We start from the raw sequence: 21,921 nt of genomic DNA on the forward strand, positions 1-21,921 counted from the left end.
ACCGGTCCACAGTTTAAAGAAAAATGTGTCACTAGCCTTGATCTAGCCCACCACCCTGGGGGGCTGGAGTGGTATAGGGGGTGTTTCCTTCATTGGTACAACCTCTGGTGGTTTCTCCCCTTCAGGGATGCCTGTTTCTTTTCATATGAATCTACTTGTGGAGGAACTGTTCATTTGGGTGGTGATGAAAGGGGGTGCAGGCAAATCACAGTCACAGGGCTTTAGATTTGTGCCATCCAACACAGCAGCCACTGGCCACATGTGGCTGTTGAATAGCTGCCATGTGGCTGGTCTGAACCAAAACACGCCATAGGTGGAAAAGACATCCTGGATTTTGAAGAGTGTATGAAAAAAAGGAACATAAACTATCTCAAAAATTTTATTGGCCGGGAGTATAGCTCCGTGGTCGAGCATGTGCGTAGCAGGCAAGAGGCCCTGGGTTCAGTCCTCAGAACCACCCAGATAATGATGATAGTAATTTTATTATTTATTCATCACACATTGAAATTTTTTCATGCCTTGGGTCAAACAAAAATATGAATTTCACCTATTTTTTTTGTGTGTGATTCGTGGTTGGCACCAACAGCTGGCAGGCCCATGGGTGTCCCCTCTCGACTTGTGCAGTCTCCAGGCTTCTCTGTGCGTTCTCTCCAGAGAAGGGGTGCAGCTCCTTCCATGGTGGCTCAAGGGTCCAGTGGAAGGAAGCAGAATGGCAGAGCGACCCCAGGGCCTGCCCAGGCTCAGGGAGCTGTGTGTCCTCTGCCTTGGGTCTTTTGTAGGGTGCGTGGCTCCCTGCTCCAGTGGGTGCCTCGGGGCTGGGCACAGCTGTCGGTAATCAGTGATGCTCAGGGCTGAGGAGCATGGTGTTGAGGCAAGGAGGTGCTGGACTCCAGTCTGCAGCTCGCTCTACTCCTCGCCCAGTCCACAGATGGCTTCATTACCTCCTCTTCCCTCCGGACAGGCTCAATCAGACCAGCTCCCTGGGGTTGGGGGGGAGCAGATGAGGCCCTGGACGGTCCCTGTCATTTCTGAGGTGTGTGACCTATGTAGCAAGGAGGTCTGGGGGACCAGAACAGCTAAGTGACATCTTGGTCCCTGGAACAGTATTTGAAAATGACGTCATACCCAATCCCCAATTAAAATGCACACCTTTTAACCTCCGCAATCATCTGCGATTCATATCATTAAGTTGGATTTCAGGAAGATGGCTTGATAGTCTAAATTATTTGTCAGCCGGGCACAGCAAATAAACATTTGTGAAATTCATTTCAAAAGATGTTAACACTGGTGAAACCCACGTGCCCCCAGAGGGATTATACAAATTTCCATGTCAAATATTTGAGGCAAAGCACTTGTAGAGAAACAGTGTTTTTTTGTGTTTTGATGCCTTTCATTTCCATAAACTAGATTACTTTCTGAAATTACTTTCACACAGAGAACAGTTTCTATTGAATTCCAGTCAGTGAACTCCTCCGAGTGTGAGGTGAATAAAATATCTCGGGGCTGTGGGGCTTCCTTGATGCCTACACCACCGTGTTGTGTAAGGAGGGCAAACCGAGTTGAGATGTTATCTTCAGAGAGCTCCTGGACCCAGATCTGCTGTCTTAGCAGTAATTGCTAAACAACCAATTCATTTAGAGCCCCACAAGGAAGCTCTGAGCTGTCTCTCCCCCCATCTCTCCTACCTGGCTAACAATGACTCCAGCTCCGTTGTTAACTGGAGATTTGCTGGCAGGCAGCGGCTTGCAGCAACGAGGTTCTTCTCCGACAGTCAAGTTTTATCTGCTTCTTGCAAACACTGATTCTGCCAAAAAAATTTGCACAAAAAAATTTTGATCCCAGCAAACATTGTCCTATTGTCCCAGTTCTGTCAAGCCCCCAAAATTAAAATGGACTTAGTTTTCTTAAAAGGGAGAGAAAAAAAAAAAAAAAGAAGAAGAAGAAGAAGAAAGAAAAAGTAGTTGAAGAACCCAGGAAAAGAAAACCACCAGGTTAAATGTTACTTAAAACTAACAGGCATTTCCAATAGGTGTGGGCTCTCAGATGCTATCTGGAGATGGAAGAGTGATTCTCATATAGGTGGGGACAACCAGGACAATCTCTCCTTAGATAAAGTCACCGGAAGTTCTTATCTTGCAGGGCTAGCTGGGACCTTGGAAATAACATTTCTTGGCAAATCTAACCTTGACCAACTTCAGAATTGCTAACTGATTAACATGTGGAGATAGTTCCAGCTGCACCAGGGCGCGGCCTGAACATCAGAGGCTGTGTTTCCCACTGCACAGAGAGAAAAGCAAATAGGAGGTCTGAAGAAAGAAGGGTATGATCTTTGTTTATTTGGGTTTTCCTCCAGACAGGGAGCCGAGTTTCAAACTTGACTCCTCTAAGTGAGTGGGGGAGCCGCTGGAGGGAGTGGGATGATCTGAGTTACTTATTTACAGGATCACTCTGGCTGCTGAGTTAAGAGTAGATCAATGGAAGAAAGGGTTAGAAAGCTTCAAATATGTCTTCATATTGAAATGCGCCAGGACCAAAGCTAGAGATGATGGTAGCTGGAACCAGGTTGGCAATTGAAGGAGGGATGACAAATGGTTGAATTCTGCCAGGCCTGGTGGAGCACTGGTATAATCCCAGTGATTCAGGAGCCTGAGGCAGGAGGATCACAAGTTCAAGGCCAGCCTCAGCAAATTAGGGAGAACTTGCCTCAAAAAGTAAAAAGGGCTGGGGATGTAGCTTAGTGGTAAAGTGCTCCCAGGTTCAGTCTCCAGTACACACACTCCCTTCCCCATAAAAAGAGAGAGGGGGAGGGCTGGGGATGTGGCTCAAGCTGCCAGCGTGCTCGCCTGGCATGTGCAGGTGCTGGGTTCCATCCTCATCACCACATAAAAATAAAATAAAGATATTGTGGCCACCTAAAACTAAAAAGTAAATATTAAAAGAGAGAGAGAGAGGAATGATTGAATTCTGGATTTATTTGACAGTGAGTCAATCCTCTTTTGTATGAGAATAAAGGAGGAGTAGATCACCCCAAGTTAGGAGTCTTGAGCAGTCAGAAAAATGAAGCTGCATTTACTTACAGGAAGTCAGATGGAAACCAGGATTGGCACAGGCAACATTCATTTTGAGATGGGTATTAGACTCCCTAGTAAAAAACTCAGTCGGGGTGGTCCACAATGGAATATAAATTTGAGAGTCATCTACTTAGAGATGATGTATATAAAGCCTTGAAACTGGATGAGGGCTGGGCATGGCAGCACACACCTGTAATGGCAGCTACTCAGGAGACAAGTTTGAGGCTAGCCCGGTCAATTAAAGGCTGGGGATGTAGCTTCAGGATAGAGCAAACATGGGTTCACTCTCCTATGTAAAAAACAAACAAATACCTGGATGAAAGCACTAAAGAGAGAAGTAAAGATAAGAAAAAGTCCTGAGGCACTTCAACATTAAGACATTTGCAATCTATCAAAATGCAAATATAATGTAAAACCAAATAATTTTATATAGAAAAAAATAGGGCCTGGAGGATTGAAATACAGAAGGTGTGTCTACTACAGGAGACAGGGCAAGGTCACAAGGAAACAGCTGGCATCTAAAGGATGGGGGAGAAAGGACATGGTGAACTGTGATCTTCAGAGCAGGGTCACTCCAGGAAGCACAGAATGTAGCACTAGTCAGGGATGCAGATGAGGGAGAGTGGGAATGCTGGGAAGTCCCTGGTATTGGGGCAACACAAAGAGAGGATAGCCAGGCACAGTGGCACACACCTGTAATCCCAGGGACTGAGAAGGCTGAGGCAGGAGGATAATCAATTTGAGGTCAGCCTGAGCAATCTAGTGAGAACCTGTCTCAAAATGAAAACATTTTTAAAAGAATTAGGGACAAACTCGTAAAAGTCAAGGATCGTATATTTTCTCTCCTATGTGAAAGCTAGGGAGGAAAAAGGAAAAGAAAGGTAGGGGGAGTCTTGTGAGAAATGAAGGAAATTCAGTAAATTAGAGGAAAGGGGTGGGGGAGGAAAAAGGGGAGGGAAAGAGGAAATACTGGAGAATGATATTGGCCAAATTATTGTTATATCATGTGCATGTAAGAATATCTAGCCAGGCACAGTGGCCCATGCCTGTAATCCCAGGGGCTCAAGAGACTAAGGCAGAAGGATCTTAAATTCAAGCCAGCCTCAGCAACTTAGCAAGGTTCTGTCTCAAGAAAAAAAAAAGGTGGGGGGGATGAGGGGCTGGGGATAAGGCTCATTGGTTAAGAACCCTAGCGTTCAATCCCTAGTATATACCCACAAAAAAATCTAACAATGAACCCCTTAATCATAATGCACCAGTAAAAAATAAGCAAAAAAAAAAAAAAAAAACAGCAACATCCAAAATACTAAAAAAATTAAAACGGCAGGGTACCTCAGTGGTAAAGGGCTCCTGGTTCAATCCTAGTATAGGGATGGGAGGTGGACAGAACCACGTCCAAGAAAAACACCAACACCTGATTTGAAAATTTGACTTGGTCTCCTTGTTCTTTTTTTGTTGTTGTAGTTACTAGGGATTGAACTCAGGGGCTCTGAGCCACATCCCCAGTTGTATTTTGTATTTTATTTAGAGACAGGGTCACACTGAGTTTCAGGCATGCGCCACCATGCCCGGCTCCTTGCTCCTCTTCATTATATTTCACAGACTCACTCCCAAGCCCCAGGCAGGGCGTGTGGGCTCCCATGCATCCCTCCCTCTCATGCTGGAAAGAGATTGGTGACCTGCTGCATCTGCTGGAGAGATGCTTAAGGCTGAGTGGGCAGATGCTCAGGAGCCATAGCTGCCCCACCCCTTCCCTCTCCACCCCTCACCCAGCCTTATTTTCTTTATTTCCTCTCCACTACCCAACACTTCACCAATATACTGGTCTATTGCCTTTTCAACCACTAGATGAAGAATTCCGTGAGACCAGAGACTTAGTTTTTGGACACCATTGTATCCTTAGTCTCTGGAACAGTGCTTCGTACACAAGTGCTCAATAAAATCGTGAATCACAGGACACGGATGATTTGCTGAAAGGCAGTGAGGGTTAGCAATGCCAACACATTGTGACTTTGTAAATTAGCCTCATCATCCCTCCTAGCCTCAGTCATTTGAACTAGGAAATTGTATCTAACTGGGTCTTGAGAATTAAATTTTTAATGGAATTGTTTTTATAGAACAAAGTTTTCTCCTTTCATTAGTCGTCCTCCACTTTGCTCCTAAGAGTTCAGTCCTTTAGCCATATGTGGCAATAGTCAGGGATGCAGATGAGGGAGAGAGGGAATGCTGAGAAGTCCCTGGTATTGGAAGACAACTTGGGAAAAGAATCATGTAACATTTTCTAAATGACAACTTTGATTGTATGTGATAGACTTTCAACAATATTCAATGAGTAAAGAAACAAGGAAAAAAATTTAAAATGTAGCCTGAAATCTTGCCCTTGATTATTGCTAAATTCTATTTTTGTCAGAGCAAACTACATGGTATTTTCAAGAGCTTTAGTTTGGTCAGCAGGCTTTCCTTTAAGCAACCGCTAAAATGCAAATTATATATTCTGCCTTGAAAACAATTATATTTGATCATATTTGATCATAAAATTCTTTAACTTTTCCAGAAAAAAAAGGTTGACATATAAATAAGTATGCATGAAATATAAACACCTCAAACATTCCTCACTCTTCTCTCCTTTTTTCTGGTGCTTTCTATAGTATACAGAAGATTTTTCTGTCCACCAGCAAAATTCCCACTGGTGCTCAGGGAAGGTTTTCTGGGCACAGAATAACTAAGAGGAAAAATTGCAAAGAGTAAGGTCATGGTATTTGTCATCAATAAGAGGTGACAGTGTGCAGGGCTTGGGCTGTGGCAGAAGCCCCTTTGGACTCAGTCCCAGAAGGAAGGGTGGAAGACATCTGGAGAAGCTGCTGCTGGGGTCAGAACTCACACCAGAAGATTTGGTGGTGGGGAGAGGAAGGTCTACTATGAGATGACTTTCCTCTGTTAAAACTAACTGAATGACTATAACTCAGAATCTAACAGACTTGGAGTGTTGGTTTAGTGGTCGGTAGAGTGCTTGCTTATTGAGCCTGAGTGGGGCCCTGGATTTGATCCCCAGCATTGACAAAAAACAAAAACAAAAACAAAAAAAAAAAACAAAGAAAAGTAAAAATTAAAAAATAAACTCCTTTTTGACTTGAGACATCCTGTGTAAGATTTCTATCGCAGCAGCAACTGTTCATGGCAAAGGCGGGAGACGGTGAGCATGTGCCATGCCGGGGACAATGGCAGCCTATGGAACCGTGACACAGAGGCATCTTCACTGGGGAGTGGGCTGGGCCAGGGCCCATCCAGAGAGAGTGCCCAGCCTGACTGTCCTTGTTGCAGCCCCACCACCCTCCATCTGCCCCAGTCACACTCCTGCCCTGGCCTTTACCAGTTTGCTCTGCACCAGGCCAGGCTTCCCCCAAAGGCAGTTGCCTGTTTTTCCAGAGAGTCTCTTCCACAGCCCTGCCTCCCACATCTAAGGAGAACTGAAAGGCCTGGACACTGGAGCTTTCCCGTTCCCATGGGACCCGCTGGGAGGGATGGCAGTAGAACAATGACGATATGGTCTTGGAGAAGCACCTGGGTTGACAGATGGCAGGTTTGATTCTCTTTTCGGCCTCAGGCACCCTGGAGAGCTCAGGGTGGAGATGGAGACTTTCAGTGGCAGAACAGATCTTCCCGTCTCTCTGGGAATGAAGCAGCGCTTGAAGAACACCTTGCCAGGGTCATTCAGAACTGGCAAAGTTCTGGTGGCCACGATTTGAGGGCCACAGAGTACTCATAGCTTTATCTGAAGAGTCAATCTGTACCACCAGTCTCTGAGGCAAGAATTATCTTTTATGTTGATAAGGAGGCCAAAGGCATGAGGACTTTGTTCCAAATCAAATTGTTAGTAAATAGCAGACAATTCTGGATTCAAAACATGTTGTGAAGTTGAGGTTTCTCACCTGTCTTCTGACGAGTAAGTAGAGTCTTCTCTCCCCACCCAGCAGCTAAAGAAATAAAATCTTAAGTTTTTCAAACACAAAAAGGCTTGCCAGGTATTCAGGTAGTGCCTGCACGATCGCTCCTGCCCTGGCCATGTCAAGTCCAATTCCAACATGAGTGACATCCTCACCAAAATCAACCTGAAGAAGGTGTGTGTCACCGTCTTACTACAGAAAACTGAATGCACTCAATGTCACCATGTGGCTATGATTTAGAATTAACCCCGGTGGGGTCAGACAAGGACCTGCGAGGGACACAATCCCATATCTTCAGGTCATCTCTTGCTGCTTTTAAGGGAAAACAAGGCTGTCTGAGCTTTTCTCCACAGTGGACCTCAATGAGTCCTTTGGCAGCCAGGGATGTTGACCTCACGTTAGTGGTCAGGACTATTTTTCTCATTTCCCATGTGGGAAATAATGGATGCTTCTAGCTGCTCTTTTTCAATCTATAACCATCTACTGGAAGACAGGCCATTGTGTTCAGCAAACAGTCTTTTTCTGGTTAATACTGGAAGCTGGGAATTCTTACCTCTTTGGACTATTGATTTTTGTGGTCCTGTGGAAGACATAGAGCAGCAATCGTGGCCCCAGTTTCCAGAGTAAGCAGGTCCACCCCATAAGAACAAATTAAATCAGAGCTGGATTTTAATGCCTCAAATTGTCTTCAAAAATGCCAGTTCACAGCCCAATTACACCCAGGCCTCTTCTCAAAAGTAGAGGTACAATTTGTAGCTCAGTGTTCAGATGCTTGGAGATCATTAAAAATAGTTAAAGTAGCAAACCTGAGGCCTAGCTTAGAGTCGTGCACAAGGACTAAGAGACAGATCTAGCTGCCGACCTGGGTTTGTGCAGTCCTCAATTCTCCATCTTTCTCCCTGGGTGGGATTGTGCCTGCCTGATTCCTGCCCTTCCCTGCGGACAGTTTGGAAGGGCCGTCTCCCCTCAGTTTCCCCTGCTGTTCTCCCTTCCGCTCTGTGCCAGCACGCACCAGCCCTGACACCCCTCTTTGCCCCTGCCCTTCCTGCCCTCCCCTGCCTTATGTCAGCACCCCTGCCTTCCCTCCTCACTCCAGGCCACAGGGATACCACCACTGGCTCTTGTTGGCAGAGGAAGCATTAGGATTGTCTTAGAATAAAAACATTTGAAAACCAGTGCGCAAATAACTTGCAAAGACTTTTCAGCCAATGTGAAAAGGGGCAAGTGAGCTTTGCTGCCTCCTGGACTCTCACTTCCCATAGACACAATCCCAGGAACTCACTGGCATGGGATTCTTAGCCCTGAAGACCCACTCAGCCCACCAGTTAATGAAGCTGGCTGTCAAAGAACTGTTTCCCCAATCCTGTATTCAAGCAAAACTCTCTTCTCCTGGGCCTCATAGGAAGTGGCAACTTGGAAGAGAACAGGGGAGTTGCAATTGCTCCCTGGCCCTTGGGGAGTGTGGTTGCCCACCCCACCTGCCCTTGAAGAGTTAAACTTTACTCCTCAGAGTCACATAATAGCTGCTGCTTCCCAGGTAGCACAAAGCTGTCCTTCCCATACTGTGTCATATCTGGAAGCTTTTGTCTATGTCTTTCAGGTAATTAATTCGTTGTGAAAACAAATATCAAGAGAAAGCAAACTTTTCTCAGGGATGCAAATAACCATGATGCTCTGGGTTTTGTGAGGACGGCTGAACACTGCTGGGTTCATGAATGGCTTTATTACATGTGTGAGCCATCAGACATTTAGCTCCCTCCCCGCCAATGTGAATGATTTGTAATCACAAACTTTGTGACAGAAAGACAAATGCGGAAATCTCAGGACCAAATTAGGCATAATTAGTATCCATACAGGAAACCCGCCAGTAACCTGGCAATTTGCAGCCCAGGGAGGACACATGCGGCATTGTCTTAACAACAGCTCATCAAACGTGTAATTAGCCACCGGCCACCAGCCACCTTAGCAAACCCAACCCGAGCTGCTGCCAGTCACAGACCGACCTGCAGACACCTCTTGGCTGGAAACAATTCTGAGCAGAGGGTTAGGTGGATGTGCAAATTTGATGCACACCGATGGGGGCAAACAGCTATGCCTCTCTGGCTTTTCATCTGAGGGAGTCACAATATTTTCCCTCATGTTAATGAACTTGGATGTCAGGGGTCAGTTTCCGTCATGTTACTTTTTGAAGTTAAAAGCCCAGGGCATCTCTGTATGTCAGTTTATTGACAGCTATGAAGACAGTTGTCCTATAGAGCATGACCTTGATTCAGATGATTAGATTTCCCATTATCAGGAGTTGATTTCAAGAACAATAGTTCCCCCTTATCTATGAGAGATAATGTTCCAAGCTCCCCAGTGAATTCCTGAAACTGAGACTAGTACCAAACACCATATATGTATTTTCCTGTACATATATACCTATGATAAAGTTTACGTTAGGCACAATAGGAGATTAACAACAATAACTAATGCTAAAAGATAATAAACATAACAATGTATTATAACAAAAGTTATGTGAAAATGGCTGGGTGCAACGATACCCTCCTGTAATCCCAGCAGCTTGGGAGGCTGAGGCGGGAGGATCTTGAGTTCAAAGCCAGCCTCAGCAAAAGTGAGGTGCTAAACAACTCAATGAGACTCTATCTCTAAATAAAATATAAAATAGACCTGGAGACATGGCTCAGTGGTTGAGTGCTCCTGAGTTCAATCCCTAGTACCGCCCCCCCCCCAAAAAAATGTATGTGAATATGGTCTTTCTCTCTTTCAAAATATCTTAATGTACCATAGTTACCCTTTCCTTGTGATAATGTTAGATGATTCTTCAAGGAAGTACTTTCAGGCTTCACTTTGGTATATCTAAACTGCCGGCATCACTTCTAATGTATTTTGTGGTTGTTATTAAGTAAAATAAGAATTACGTGAACAGAAGCACTGTGATACCACCACAATCAATCTGATTTCTAGTCGGTTCCTAAGTGACTGTCAGGTGATAGCATATACAGCATGGATACTCTGGATAAAGAGATGATTCACACCTTGGGCAGGATAGAGCAAGATGGCTGAAGAGTCCCTCATGCTGCTCAGAATAGTAGGCAATTTAAAATATATGAATTGTTTATTCTTGAAATTTTCCAGTTAATATATTCAGACCACAAATGACCACAGATGATTGAAACCACAGAAAACAAAACTGCAGATAAGTGGGGGTACTACAGTACTTTCAATATGGGGAAATATTCAGAACTCTAATATTCATAGCTGTATACACCCAGTACAGGAAGGAAGGCCTCAGATTTCTCACCTTCTGATTCCAGTGTTACAGAAAGAATTAACTGAAAAATATTGTCTCTGCAAATAAAAAATAATAGTACATTCAATTGAGCATGACCAATAAAGATTAAAGTCAGTGGCTTTTTTTTTCTGGACATATCTGTCAATTCACTGTAGGACCAATATAGACTATTTCTCTCAGGAGGTAAGATTACAAAGGAAGAAAAACGTTCTCAGAGCTCAGTTGGTAATTAATCTTTGCATATGACTTCCTCATAGTTCCCATTAATTATCAATATTCAATCATGCATTAAAATGGATTTTTCTTTGACAGAATTTAGCTGTTTATAAGACTTACTATATCAAACCAACTCCTAATATAATCACAGAACTTAGCCTTGCAAACTTTCAGCTACATTTTTAACAAATCTTTTAGTGGAAAGTTGCATATAAATAAATTAACAATAGCCATTCAGCAAAATCAACATTTAAAAAAATCAAAAGCCAACAAGTATATGCAGTTATAAAACTTATGAGATGCTTGGAACTTAAGAATTTGTTGGACATTTAGTATAAAATGTTTAGTAATTTTTAAGTGTTTTGTTGCATTGTGTTTATGTTTACATATTTATGAATGAGATATCTAAAATGCACTTCAAAATAATATGGGAGGGAGTAGGCGAAAATATAAATAAAATATTGGCCATTAATCCGTACATGTATATGAGGATTTTTATGTCTCCTTAACTAGATGTTATAGGTTCAAAAAAATATAAAACAAGCTCATAAAGTCAACACAAGCATTGTCTATTTAAAATTATTTGTCAGGCAGCAATTGCCCAATACAAATGAAAGCTGATTCTTTTTTACTAATCAAAACTGTAAACCAGAGGTATCAAACCAGAGACCTGCTGATTGAATCTGGCATGCATTGTTTTTTGTTAAGTTTGTATAGGGTATTATCAAAAATCTGAATTTGTTACTAACAATCAAAGCAAGACTGTTTGCCAGACTCCTGGCTTCTCTTGTAAAGTGTAAGACTTGGCAACCCACAGTCCTATGGGGTGGCTGTGGGTGGGTGCTGAGTGGAGGTTGTCCCCTGTGGCTGGGGAAAGAAGCCTAGTGGCCAGTCCCCATCCACCCACTTAACAACTTGGACACTGCTCTTAGGGCAGGGCCTTCCAGGGTTATTCAGGGACCCCCTGCCTGAAGACAAAGGGCTTTAAATCAGCTTTTCCCCAATTGTCTTGTGTTACAAGGAGCCACCCATGTTATCAAACCAAGTGACTTTGATCAAAAAGGACAGATTCTCTTATCAGAGACTGGAGGGAACCTTGAAGGTCATCTTGCCCAATGGTCTACCTCCCAGCCACACACTAGAAGTCTAGTGTGTGGCTAGAAATCACCACGGGAATTAAAAAACTTGCCATGCTCAAACTTCAACAGAGCCCTGAAAATCATACTCTTTAGAGGTGACATATAAATTCATCTGACCCTACCCCAGCTTAGCCATAAGCTTTCCACCACGGGCTACGGGGGTCCTACCTTCCTGGCGAGCAACTGCATGCGAGCCTAATGTCCCATGCCCTTCAGAAATGTCCCCACCTGCTGCAGTCTTTTCAAGGCTTCAAATGCCACTTCCAGTGTGATGCCTTCCCAAACCCACCTCCAAGCAAGATACCTGTCCTTCTTCTACTCCCCACCCCCAGCAACACATTCATAGCTTTCTCCTAAGGTTTCTTGACTCCTGGTGTGGTTATTTCATGCACTTACCTGTGTCCTTGAGGCCAGGGGAGTGTCTCCATTATTTTATCCCTTCAGTATGATGCTTCTTCAGAGGCAAGAATAACAAGATGTCAGTGGAATAACTTTGAATTGTATTATGTGGTTGTGACCTTGCTAGTTTTAAGTCTGTTTTGTTGATTTACTAAGGGGGACAAGCAGGCCAAGTATTAATTTCATTTTAGAGATGCAACTGTTAGAGTAATGAGTGTTCTGCTTATAGTTTTTTTGGAGTTGAGGGCAGAAGAGGAACTAGAAGCCCAGCTTGCCACTCTTACACCAGCATTGCCTCTTCTTGCTGCCCTACTAGGCACAGAGCTATCAGCCTTGGATGGGGTCATCCCAATCAGGAGGTCAAAAAGAAAAGCCACTGCTACTATTGCTCTGTTGTATACTTTAAGGTTTGGTATAAGATTGCTTTGGCTATTCTGGGTCTCTTGTTTTTCTAGATGAATTTCGTGACTGCTTTTTCTATTTCTATGAGGAATATCATTGGTATTTTGATTGGGATTACATTGAATATGTAGAGTGCTTTTGGTAGTATGGTCATTTTGACAATACTTATTCTGCCTATCCAAGAACAAGGGAGATCTTTCCATCTTCTAAGGTCTTCTTTTATTTCTTTCTTTAGCTTTGTGCAGTTTTCATTGTAATGGTCTTTCACCTCTTTCATTAAGTTGATTCCCAAGTTTTTTTTTTTTTTTGAGGCTATTGTAAAGTTTCTCTTTCAGAGGATTTGTCACTGATGTGCAGAAATGCCTTTGATTTATGGGTGTTGATTTTATGTCCTGCTACTTTGCTGAATTCATTTATTCTAAAAGTTTTCTGGTGGAATTTTTTGGATCTTCTAGGTATAAAATCATATCGTTGGCAAATAGTGATAGTTTGACTTTCTTTTCCTATCCATATCCATATCCCTTTAATTTCTTTCATTTGTATATACTACAGAACAGGAATTACAAAAATGGCATGGTGTTGGCACAAAATAGACTTATAGACCAATGGTACACAATAGAGGACACAGAGACTAACCCACATAAATACAATTATCTCATATTAGACAAAGGAACCAAAAACATATATTGGAGAAAAAATAGGCTCTTCAACAAATGGTGCTGGAAACAACAAAATGAAGTTAAGCCATTATCTCTCACCATACACAAAACTCAACTCAAAGTGGATCAAGGACCTAGGAATTAAAGCAGAGATTCTATGCCTAATAGAAGAAAAAGTAGGCCCAAATCTTCATTATGTCATATTAGGCCCAACTTCCTTAACAAGAAATAAAATCAAGAATCAATAAATGGGATGGATTCATACTAAAAAGCTTCTTCTTAGTAAAAGATTCAGTGACGTGAATAGAGAGCCTATAGAATGGGAGCATGGACATCAGATAGAGCACTAATCTCTAGGATATATAAAGAACTCAAAAATCTTAACACCAGAAAAACAAATAACCCAATTAATAAATGGGCCAAGAAACTGAACAGACACTTCTCGGAAGATGATATACAATCAATCAACAAATATATGAAAAAACGGTCAACATCTCTAGCAATTAGAGAAATGCAAATCAAAACTTCTCTAAGATTTCATCTCACTCCAGTCAGAAAGGCAGCTATTAAGAATACAGACAACAGTAAGTGTTGGCGAGGATGTGGCAAGAAAGAAAGACACACTCATACATTGCTGGTGGGACTGACTGCAAATTGGTGCAACCAATCTGGAAAACAGTATGGAAATTCCTTGGAAAACTTGGAATGGAACTACCATTTGACCCAGCTATCCCACTTCTTGATATATATCCAAAGGACTTAAAACAGCATACTACAGGGACACAGCCATATTAATGCTTATAGCAGCACAATTCACAATAGCCATAAATTGTGGAACCAACATAGATGTCCTTCGGTAGAACTAATAAATGAATTCAGCAAAGTAGCAGGATATAAAATCAACATCCATAAATCAAGGCATTTCTGTACATCAGTGACAAATCCTCTGAAAGAGAAACTAGGAAAACTACCCCATTTACAATAGCCTCCTTCAATAGATGAATGAAAAAATAAACTGTATTATATATACACAATGGAATATTACTCAGCATTAAAAGAGAATAAAATCATGGCATTGGCAGGTAAATGGATAGAGTTGGAGAATATCATGCTAAGTGAAGTAAGCTAATCCCCCAAAACCAAAGGCCAAATGTTTTGTCTGATATGAGGATGCTGATCCATAATGGGGATGGTGGGAGGAACATGGGAAGAATGAAGAAAATTTAGATAAGGCAAAGGGAAGGGAAGGGAAGGGAGAGGCAGGGGAGTAGGAAAGATGGTGGAATCAGATGGACATCCTGACCCTAAGTGCATGTATAGAGACAAAAATGGTATGACTCTGGTGTGACTTCTGGTTTATGTACAACCAGAAACAAGAAAAATTGGGTTCTATATGCATACTATGAATTAAAATGCATTCTGCTGTCATGTATAACAAATTAGAATGAATGAATGAATAAATAAATACATAAATAAATAAGAAAAGTCACTGTACTTTCTAATGGTTGCAAGTGCCCACAGAAATGCACATAACAGGTTCTCCTCAATAGATGGCAGTTGTTGCTCTATTATTGCTACTCGAGCATCTGGCCAAGTCGAAGTACAGGATGAACTGCATGAACAAAAAGGGCCCCAAAGTAAATCAGTCACTGGTTCTTGGGCAAAGTCCAGGACAGTAGAACATTGTTTAAATCACTGAGCCTTTTCAGAAACAAAAGAGAACTGAGAACCCCTTCCTCAAAAATGTACACATACATACCGTGTTTGCAAGCCATCTCTGGGACACCATGGCCTTGCCGGAGCTCATAATTCATAACCCAGGCAAAGGACCTGCCCTCAGTAGAGTGACCTTGGCCACTGGGCTTGAGATGTGACCCAGTGCCAACCTCTTCATGAACACCAACCTCTTATTGGCTACGTGGCTTTGGACAAATTACATTCCTCTCTATTTCTCGTTGCTCTCAGATGTGAAATGGGGATACTACCCACTTACCCAGAGGATTTGGGGACCCTCATTAAGGGTTATTTCCATTTCCCCAAGCAGGAAGAACTGGGACTCTAGCTAACTGATTCTTAGGCCAAGAGAACATGAACAGTCAACATATTTGACTTGTCTCTTTAGTGAGTCAGAAGTCTAATCAAATAAGAGGACTTGTACCACAACCTGAAGGTCAAGGGGGGGGGGATGATCTGTTTTCAGGAGCTGACTTTTCTTTTAGTGCAGGACAGAGATGACCTAGCACATTTGAATTGCAATCAAAGGTAAACAGAGCACTGGAGAGTCACGGGAGAATATCCCAGCCCCTGGTAGATGTGCGAATCCTGTTTTTACATTACACAGCGGTCCCCGATCTCCAATACCACACTCCAAACAAGGAAATTAAATTAAGCATTGTTTAAAATGCCTCAGACAATAATATAAATTTGTATTAAATGAATTTAGTGTCATTTTCTTGTTTGGAGTGGAAGGTGGGAAAACACTGGTGGGGTGGAAAGAGTAAATAGCTAACTCGATTAATCCTATTGAAGGAGAGGATGGAGCCACACGAGCGACTTTTGTGTGTGTTTGGTTAATATTTTCCTGAAAATTGCTATTAGTTCTAGCTGATCCGAATCAAAACCCACTGTGTAATGTAGCCAACAACTTAATAGCTGAAGTCTGGGATGGGAGGCCTGCTGCCATATTGCACTACTCAGGGAAACAGAAAGAAAGGGGGTAGGGGAGGCTGGAGCTTGAGATTTAAGATCCAACGGAGAGAAGCTTCCATCCAGCCCAGTAGGGAGGTGGGCTGGATGGGTGTGGGGAAGGTGGGCACAGGAGGGGGAGGCCATGAGGGGGCCTGTTCTACTGGAAGTCTGTTTTCTGTAATTCAAGAAGGACAGGAGAGTGTTTGGAAATTAAAACATGTCAAATCTCAGTGTCCCCCCCGCGTGAGCCACAGTCATCTTCCCTAGCACCTAGCAGAGAGAAGGGGGAGGATCCCCATGCCCCCCTCAGACTCCAGTGATATGTATTTATTGAGGTCTGGGAGGAGTTTTACCCTTAACCTGAAGACAGAAGGTGATTTCCTTTTCTTTCCTAGAGGTGTGAAGGGAGGCTGAGAGCGGTGTCCGGTGGAGTGGAGCATGTTTGCCTGGGTGGAACCCTTGCTTCAAATTCCGGCTCACTCTCTCCTTCCTTAGGCAATAGGTCCCGTGAGGCAGAGTCACCAAGGACAAGGGAAGAAAATGCAATGGGGGCTGGGGATGTGGCTCAAGCGGTAGCGCGCTCGCCTGGCATGCGTGCGGCCCCGGTTGGATCCTCAGCACCACATACTAAGATGTAGTGCCCGCCAACTAAAAAATAAATATTAAAAATTCTCTCTCTCTCTCTCTCCTCTCTCACTCTCTCTTAAAAAAAAAAAGAAAGAAAGAAAGAAAGAAAGAAAATGCAATGGGAGGCCAGCTGGACCCAGACCTGGAACTCCCTCTCCCCCAGACAGCGAGGCCAGGGAAATAAGTGACTTCTGCCCACTTCACGGGCTCATCTGAAAGTACACAGGCTTGGAATCCCGACTTTATCTATTGGCTCTGAGCATAAGATTCTTTGTGGGAAATTTAGGGTTACTGTGGAAGACTGAAGATGAGTTGGTTTAAGCACTCTTCTCTCCAGTACTAGGAATAAACCTTCCCTTTGCTATTAGTATTACTTCCAGAGATTCCCAAATTCCCATTCAAAAAGCAAAATATTTTCTATTACATTATCTCAACAACTGCTTTCCTCCCACAAAGCCAAGATTTACCTATATGCATTATGATTCCTGGTGTATAGGGGTGGCAGAGCAGTTCTCTTTGAATATTTAAAGCTACAGTAGAAAGCATGGTGTTGCTCAATGTACCAGATGCAAGAAACCACATAGTTCCAGGCGTGGTGGTGCAGACCAATAGGCCCAGCGCTCTGGATCCTGAGGCGGAAGGCTCACTTGAAAACCTGGGCCTAGATAAGAACTAATCACATTTACCAATCCAGACTACATCTCGTATATTCCAGAAAGAATTTGAGGTCGACTTAAAAAGTGGAAAATAATATCAAATGGAGCCATTATAGATAGAACTAGAGCAGAGACCATCTGGGGCAGCAGAGGAAGTTGGTCTTCCAGGAACTGAGAGGAGTTAATTAGTGTTGCTGAGCATTGATTTTGGCTTAAAAATCTCTAGGTAACTAAGGCAAGGAGGGAAGTATGTTGGGTTTCATGGTACACACACACACACACACACACACACACAACTAAAGAGAAATTCTTTTCTGAAAAGTGATTGATTTCCAGGAGAAATTTCTTTCTTTCCTTCCTTCCTCCTTTCCTTTTTTTTTTTTTTTTTTTTTTTTTGAGACAGAATCTCACTGTGTTATCCAGGCTGGTCTTGAACTCCTGAGCTCAAGTGAGCCTCTCACCTCAGGCTCCAGAGTGCTAGGCCTACTAGTGTGTACCACCACACCTGGAACTATATGGTTTCCTGCATATGATACATTGAGCAACACTATGCTTTCTACTGTGGCTTTAAATATTCAAAGAGGACTGTTCACCACCCCTATACACCATGAATCATGATGCATGCAGCTGAATCATGGCTTCATGGAGGAGGGAAGCAGTAGTTGAGGTAATGTAATAGTCAATATTTTGCTTTCTCCTGATTTGACTTGTTAAAATGAGGGGACATGAATGATCTAGGAAAATGGACAATGAACATGTCCTTTAGCTGTCCCTCAAAAATCCTCTGCATGATGCTGAATTCCCGTTACACTCATGATAGAAATCTCCAGGAAGTACTTACAGTGACAGTATTTGATGCTGTAGTTGAAGTGAGAGCTATTTGCTTTAATCATCAGATGTGAGAGCAGTAAGAAAAACAAACAAACAAAACAAAACAAAAATCCTAGCCAGCATGGTGGTGCACACCTGTAATCTCAGCAGCTGGGGAGGCTGAGGCAGGAAGATCGCAAGTTCATGGAGCAACTTCTGTAGGCCCTAAGCAACTTAGTGAGACCTGTCTCCAAATAAAACACGAAAAAAGGATTGGGGATGTGGATCAGTGGTTAAGTGCCCTGGGTTCCATCCCTGATCCAAAAAAAAAAAAAATTCTTCAGACCCAGCCATACCCTACATAAAGCAGAAGATACTCTGCTATTCCTGATGTTAGCAAGTAAGGGAAAACAAACCACTTATCATGAATCAGTAACCACTCCTTATAAAACTGAAAAGCAAACAATGAGAGGGGATCTACCAAATAATATAATAATAGCTGCTAAGATAACATATAGATCGGTAAAAGTTACCCATAGAGCTATTTCAGTTAATCATCACAATAATTTTGACATGCAGGCCTGGATTCTAATCTTCTGGACAAAGCTAGAAGTTTTTGATAAAAAAAAGTAATTTTCACTTTCATTGACATCTCATTTGTTGACATCTGTGCCCTTGGGGTATCTCAGGAAACAAAACAAAGATTTCTGCCCCGGAGCAGCTTACATTCTCAAAGACAAGGACCACACACTTAAATAAGTACAGTACAGAGTGTCAGCAGGTGATAAATGTTGTGGGGGTAAAAAACAGGAAAAAAGTGACATGGAGATGGACACAAGGAGGAGGACGGGGCAAGGCCCGGGGCTGGGTATGGAACCCAGAGCCTGATGCTTGCCTAGCACACACTTTGCTATGTCTCCACCCCCAAGGTACAGTGTTCAACAGTGTGAGCAGGGACACCTTGTTGAGAAGGTCACATCTGAGTGAGGAAAGACTTGAATCTCAGGGAGGTGTCAAGTAAGGGCTAACAGATGAGTTTGGGTTTCACAACAGATCTGAACTCAAATTCAACAAGTCCAAATCTCATCCCCAATCTTCCTGCCCACTGCTCTCTGCAACTGCTTCCAGGCCCAGTGAACAGTGTCACCATTCATCTGTGCAGCCATTTGGAAAGGAAGTCACCTGAGAGCAATGAGCTGAGTGGACTCCCTGGTCTGGGCCAGCTCCCGGTTCTGCCAGGTACTGGTCTGTACCTCCGTCTTCTCATTTATAAACTGGAGGAAATAATTCACTACTGAAACGCACTGTCATGGGCATTGAATGAATCACTATCTGAAGCACTTGGACTAGTGTCCGGAATACAAAATCTTCACTACAGTCTGGTTCTTCCCAACCCCCCATAAAATAATCACTGAGTCCTATTACGTTTACCTGCTTAGTTAGCCATCAGATCCACCCACTCCAACCTACCACCTTCTCCCTCACTTAAATCCTCTAATAGTTCCCCCTGCTTCCCCTACCCCCCAGCTCAAGGGACTGAACCCAGGGGCACTCTACCACTGAGCTACATCCCCAGCCCTTTTTAATTTTTTAGAATGATAAGATAAGGTCTCACTAAGTTGTCAAGGCTGGCCTGGAACTTGGGATCCTCCTGCCTCAGCGTCCCCAGTGGCTGGGACTAGTTCCAGGCACGTCCCACCATGTCGGACTCCTTTGCCCTCTTGTTAAACATAATTTCTATGTGGTGAACAACGACCCACAGGGCCATGCTGAATGCTGCAACCTTGGCTCACGCTGTACTCCTAGTCAGCCCCTGATGCTCGGGCTCCTCACACCCAGCTTGTCCCTCCACCTGCACAGACTCAGCTGATGACCCTCCCCACCTTCGCTCACCTGGGCTGCCCTGCTCATCCTCAGGTCTTAGCTGCAGCATGGCTTCCTCCAGGAAACCTTCCCCAACCTCCTTGACTGAGTCAGACCGTCCTTGTACTGTGCTCCTCCTTCATGTGTGTGCCCAGAGACTGGCTGCCTGCTTCCCTCCCACTTGGCCGGAAGCTTCCTGGGCACCACGTTTTACCCCACGCTTGGAACAGCCTGGTCCCTGGGATAGATGGCCCATAAACACTCACTAAACAACTGAGTCCCCACATAATTGTCACCAAGGAGGTTCAAATGGTCTCCTAGGGCACAGTCCTCAAATAGGCACCATGAAGGTCTCCTGTGAAGAAAAAAGACACAATCTCTCCCTTTTAAAAATATTATTATTATTATTATTATTTTGATACCAGGGATGGAATCCAGGGGTACTTAACCACTGAGCCACATCCCCAGGCCCTTTTATGTTTTATTTTGAGACAAGGCCTCACTAAGTTGCTTAAGGGTTCACTAAGTTGCTGAGGCTGGCTTTGAACTTGTGAATGTCCTGTCTCAGCCTCCCGAGCTGCTGGGATTACAGATGTGGGCCATTGTACCTGGCTCTATGCCTTTTTTTCTTTTCCTTCTGGAACTGAGTATTGAACCCAGGGTGCTCTACCACTAAGCTATAACTCTGGTCCTTTTTATCTTTTATTTTGAGACAGTATCTTGCTAAGTTGCTTAGGGTCTACTAAGTTGCTGAGGCTGGCTTTGAATTTTCAATCCTCCTGCCCTAGCCTCCTGATTCCCTGGAATTACAGTCATGTGCCACTGCATTCAGCACAATCTTTGCTTTTAAGGTTCTTCTTGAGTCTAGTTAGTGGGGAAACAGCCAAATAGTGAAAAATTACTTGTTGGGCTGGAGATGTGGCTCAAGCGGTAGCGCACTGGCCTGGCATGCTTGCGGCCCTGGTTCGATTCCCCAGCACCACATACAAACAAAGACGTTGTGTTCACTGAAAACTAGAAAATAAATATAAAAAAAAAGAAAAAGAAAAATTGTTACAGGACAAATCAGGCAATACAAAAAATAATTAAGGGAATAGAAATTGCAAAACAATTGTATAAATAATGTCAGATAAAGTTTTTTTTTATGAGATTGGAAAATTTTAAGATGGTTTTAAAGGAAAGAGGAAGGGCACATTCTTATTCAGTATTCTAATTCAGTATTGTTCTTATTCAGTGTGATTCAATCTAGGGTACCATCTGGGGTGGCATGTAGCTGAATTCAAACCTGTGTGATCTTCAACAAATTACTTTGCCTCACTGTGTCTCAGTTTCCTCATCCATAAAATAAAGGGAATAACAGTACCTGACTCAAAGGGATACTGTGATGATTAAACAAATTCATACATGTAAAGTACCTGGAATGGTTCCCAACATGAGACAGGCCCAGTGGTCCACATCTGTAATCTCAGCTACTCAGGAGGCTGAGGCCGGACAAATTAGTGAGACAAAATGAAAGAGAAAGAATACCTGACATGAAATAACACTGCATATATGTTGGCACTATTTTTGTTGGTTATTTTTATTGCTTTTATAGGTAGGCAAATAGATATCTGTTAAATGTTGCAGATGGACTTTACCATGTCCTGTTAAACATAACAGGTTTTGCTGGGAAGACTAACCTGCAGGAAAACAAAGCATTCAGTTATTCAGTCAACATTAATCTCCCCCAGCACAGTGCCTGGAACAGCATGTGAAACAAATGATGTTTTGCCATTTTTGATACCATGTACAATATTCTCATCACTGAACAAAGTACTCTACATGCAGGACTATATTTAATCTTCACAATAAACTAGGGAGGTAAGTACTGTTACAGTATCATCTTTGCTTTTCCAAGGAGGTTTAGGAAAGTTAATTTACACAAGGGCACACAGCCAGTACCTGGCAGATCTAAATGTAAACACAAACAGCCTGATCCCAGAGCTCTTCCAGAATGAAGAAATGGATACATGAATGAATGAATGATCCATCAGTTAACAAAGGTTTGAGCATTATCAAAAGCAAGGGATCAGAAATAACTTTAGGCATGAAATGCAAAGGTATTACCTCACTTTAAAAAAAAAAGAGGTTCTTAAAGAGCAAGATAGTGGAG

The 21,921-nt window shown here is 43.0% G+C and overlaps 2 long non-coding RNA genes across 10 annotated transcripts in view; one reads left to right on the top strand and one right to left on the bottom strand.

Annotated features, from left to right (window-relative positions):
• Positions 1 to 366: 366 nt before the first annotated feature.
• LOC144377790 (uncharacterized) lies at positions 367 to 20,203 on the bottom strand. Of its 9 annotated transcripts, XR_013438891.1 has the most exons (7): positions 19,800 to 20,203; positions 19,089 to 19,180; positions 12,062 to 12,119; positions 10,320 to 10,366; positions 3,765 to 3,841; positions 1,686 to 1,804; positions 367 to 1,095 (listed from the first exon to the last, which is right to left on the bottom strand). It is a non-coding gene; the product is annotated as an uncharacterized LOC144377790 (long non-coding RNA). The 9 variants fall into 9 exon arrangements; XR_013438893.1 differs by lacking the exon at positions 10,320 to 10,366 and having other exon boundaries at positions 19,800 to 20,197; XR_013438894.1 differs by lacking the exon at positions 19,089 to 19,180 and having other exon boundaries at positions 19,800 to 20,193.
• The window catches only part of LOC144377791 (uncharacterized), a 48,806-nt gene continuing 27,379 nt past the window's right edge, over positions 495 to 21,921 (top strand). The window contains exon 1 of the long non-coding RNA XR_013438898.1: positions 495 to 2,320. This is a non-coding gene — a long non-coding RNA (uncharacterized LOC144377791). The remainder of the gene's footprint in view (positions 2,321 to 21,921) is intronic.

The sequence above is a fragment of the Ictidomys tridecemlineatus genome, chromosome 5, assembly GCF_052094955.1.
Source record: "Ictidomys tridecemlineatus isolate mIctTri1 chromosome 5, mIctTri1.hap1, whole genome shotgun sequence".
In the NCBI taxonomy this organism is placed as follows: Eukaryota; Metazoa; Chordata; class Mammalia; order Rodentia; family Sciuridae; genus Ictidomys; species Ictidomys tridecemlineatus.